The 4018-nt window shown below is 32.6% G+C and overlaps 1 protein-coding gene across 12 annotated transcripts in view; it reads left to right on the plus strand.

The window, feature by feature from the left end:
- Nucleotides 1-3987, plus strand: part of LOC106884116 (KH domain-containing RNA-binding protein qki.L) — a 77342-nt gene extending 73355 nt beyond the window's left edge. For all 12 annotated transcript variants that reach the window (XM_014911997.2, XM_014935685.2, XM_052974749.1 and 9 more), the window contains one exon: nt 3361-3987. The gene's annotated coding sequence lies outside the window, so the exon portion shown is untranslated. The remainder of the gene's footprint in view (nt 1-3360) is intronic.
- The last annotated feature ends 31 nt before the right edge of the window (nt 3988-4018 follow it).

The following is a 4018-nucleotide window of genomic DNA, read 5'->3' on the forward strand; positions in this document are numbered from 1 at the left end:
TTCACTTGTACTTCATCTTTGAATGATCATGTAAATTTTAAATATTCCTCTGAAGGCTACATAAATGGTTGCTGCAGAAATCATTTAAAAAAATAAAAATAAATTTTTTTTTCCTCTTAAATTGCTTTTAATACATTTACCAAATTGTCCTTGCACATTATTCCCCCAAGGAAGACAAATTTCACAACAGTAAAAAAAAAATTTTTTTTTAATCTCCAATATTTGCTGAAGTGCTTATTGAATTTTAAAAATATATTTGCTTTCATTTGGAAATTTGTAGAATTTTTGGGACTTTATAACCATCTTAAAATTTTTTTCTCCCCATTCCTCACCATGTCTGAGACTGATGTTTTCTGTGAAATTTAGTGATATTTTAGCCAGAGTTTAATTAAAATTTAGCTATAGGGCCCAACATACAGTGAGTCAGATTTATATGGAAACTCAGGTTTTTGTTTTTTGATACATATACATATTTTGTGTTGTGACTTTTGGATATTAGATTCATGAAATTTTTGTATGTAAATATTCTTTGCTCTTCCTTCTGTCCCTGTCTTTGTCTTTCTCTCTTACTTTGTCTCATTCTCATTCTTAATCTTTCTCTTTTCTCGCTCTCTTTCTCTCTTTGTCTTTTCACTCTCTCTCACTGTCTCTGTCGATTGCTTCTGGACTTTCCAGATTCGATTTCTTGTAAAAAAGAAAAAAAAAACACTGAAATTTGTCAAATGTATATTCTGCTATATTGTGCTTTGATATTTTTTTTAAATTATACATACATACAAATATATTTAAAAAAAAAAAATTTTGAGCTGGAAAGAAGAATAAATTTTCACGTGCAATTTTTTTTATTATTTATATGTAGAATAAAATTTTTAATTTGAAAACAAAAAAGAATCGAAGTCTTCTGCTTTTGACTTAGAACTGTTTCTATTTTTGTTAATTGTTCTCTGTTGATGAATATTATGGGTGGGAAGGAAATATACAGTTGGCATCAGAAGAAAGAAGATTATTTTCGACATGCTAGAATTCTGCCCATACCGCACGAAATCTTAATGAAGGTCATCCCTTCCCTTCAAATGTTGCAAAGTGTGTGTTTGTGTATGCATATGTGTATATATGCACATACATATATAGAAGATATGTACACACTGACGTGTGTATATATATATATATATATATATATATATATACACACACACACACACATAGAAGATATGTGCATACATACGTGTATGTGTTTATGTATATACATATATACACACACATATATATATATATGTGCGCACATTACATATACTCTTAAACATGTGAACACTTGCTACCTGGATGTTTAGGAAATCTCTACTGAAATGAAAAGGGAACACCCATCCCTCATCTTTCCACACACGCCCCTCCTGCTCTATTTCTCTGTCTATATATCTTAGACTTTCTCTCTTTCTTGAATTTAACCAATGTTTACTTTTTTTTTTTCTTTTAAAACTCAAATCTGTCTGTTCTTCCCCCCTCGTGCTACTGCAGACAAATTCAGTTTTGATTACTCCAGCTTCTTTCTTAATCATTTATAACAAAAACAATGTCTATTGGTTTAACCAATTTCAGTCTTTAACAAAGATCTCTGTAGTTTTTTTTATTTATTTATTGCTGAAGTTAATCTTGTAGTTGTTTCTTATTACTAATAAGATATTACTAACACTTTGAGATAAAAAAGTTGTGCTCTTTGAGATAAGTAGAGGGTAATGGTCATTATGTGGTATTTTTCCTTTCTTTCCCCCCTTTGCCCACCTTCAAAACATTCATCATTAGACAAGGGAATGTGGTTGATGGGTTTTTAGACAACTGTTGACACCAAGATATTATCTGAGAAACTCATTTTGGGAGAATGCAACATTATTTTATTTATTTTAAACCATGCTGTTGTTTAGTGATGAAATATAAAATCAACTGGAAAAAACTGCAACTGAGCTGACTCGGCACTCTGTATATATAAATTTTACATACAATCTCAAAGTTAAGTCTTGTGTTGACTCTGCAATTCCATCTTCTGGAGTTAAAATACATTCCAGTAAATATATATTGAAGTGAAACGCTGTTGTATAAACTAGTGTATTTCTAATTTAGTGTAAATAAATCCATGCCAGTTTATTGCTGCAAAGGCTGCGCCCTTAATCCAATCAGGTGGTGTAAAATGTACTAAATTTCATCTTTTAATTTAAAGTGCTAGCTTTTATGTAGCTGCAGACATTGTAAATTGAATATCATGAAATTGCACATGATATTGCCATAGATTTCATAAATATGAAGTCCAGCAATAAATTGTTTTAATTGCCCCCTTAGCATTCAGATTACTGTTGAATTGTAATGCTTATTTATTCACATTGTTTTGAATTTATGATTCATCATCTTTAGCTTTGAGATTTTGATTATAGACTGGTATTATAGGTTTAGTGTAAAAGGTTGTATCTGGCCACTTAGAGAATAAAACCAGTGGAATATTTTGGCTGGATATGGCCAGCTTAAATGCTAAAGGGTTAAACTAGTGATTTTATAAACAAAAATGAGCTGCAATTATGCTTTGTGCTGCCAAGAAATAACCTGGAAAATGCACAGCAAGAGTACTTTTTCTTTTCTTTTGTACATTTAAAACTCAACAGTTGACAGGGAATCGGTGTCAAGCATGAAAAGCATTGTACAAAGTTTAACGCTTGGTTTGCTTTATAAGCAGGGCTAGCACCTTGTTTAAGACTTGACCAGCTATTTTGATTTCTTGATTTTGAAATCCTTTCAGAAAAACTTAAATGGGAAATGTCATGCCTAGACTAACCGTACCATTTGCAGGCAGGGTCTTGTGGTGTAGAGTGAATGTTGAACTTGGTTGGCATTTGACATTACAGCTCCTAACTAGATAACAAAATTTTTGCTGAAGCTATCTTGTGCAGTGTGAAAGGGAATGGGAGCGACATCTTAATTATCTAGCCATGGGTAGGTTTATCTCTGCTTTAATGCCATGAGATAACTCCATTTCTAATGCCCAAGTAAAGAAGGTTAGGTTGGAGAAAGAAAAAAAAATTTCCCCTACCCAAAGCTTTTCCTCCTGCCCCTCCCCCACTTTTTTTTAATACATAATTTTTTTAATCTTTAATTTTTAGCATGTGCTTCTTAATCCAGGCATGAATAATAATATAACTAGCACACTTTTGATTCTCAAAAGGTTCAGTAATGTCTAAAAAAAAAAAAATCAATTTAAAAATGCAACTCTGAAATGTTTCTCTTAATAATCGTAATGCGGTTTTGTTTCAAAATGACTAACATTTGTCTTTTTTTTTCTTTTCTTTTTTTTTTTTTTTCCACCTTTTTTTAACCTAGCTGGCAACTAACCCTATCATCCTGGTCACAAAGCCCTGAACCCCCTGTTCGTGTTGTAGACTTCAACATTGCCGGGTGGGATGTTACAGAAGGCGCAGGTGGGGCGTGTTGCGGCCGACAAGCAAAAAGCAAAAAATTTTTCTAAAAAAAACAAAAAAAAATATTTATATATATAAAAAAAAACTTCTATTATTACTACTACTACTACTACTACTCCACCTCGCAGTGCACCATGACTACCACTTCTACTATTACCACCACCACTACTACTTCCACCACCACTACTACTACTACTACTGCTGCTACTACTACTACTACTACTATTACTACTGGCATCAATTTATCTACAGCTGTCCATTTCCACTCCATCCTTGTCAGTATTACTGCCAGCTGTCTTGTGGCCAAAATGGCATAACTACCACCACCACCACCACCACTACTACTACTTCTACAACCATCTTCATCATCTACACCAAGCACAGCAGTTGTCAATGGAGAAAGCAGAGATAAGAGAACCAACAGAAAAGGAACAACAGTTTAGTTGAAACATAACGAAAACTTTAAAAAATGCCTTTGGGGTATTTAAAAAAAAAAAAAAACCAAAAGAGGAAAAAAAACCACAGCCAATGCAGACGAAGACATTGGATTCAATATCTTT

The sequence above is a fragment of the Octopus bimaculoides genome, chromosome 19 (assembly GCF_001194135.2).
Source record: "Octopus bimaculoides isolate UCB-OBI-ISO-001 chromosome 19, ASM119413v2, whole genome shotgun sequence".
Lineage (NCBI taxonomy): Eukaryota > Metazoa > Mollusca > Cephalopoda > Octopoda > Octopodidae > Octopus > Octopus bimaculoides.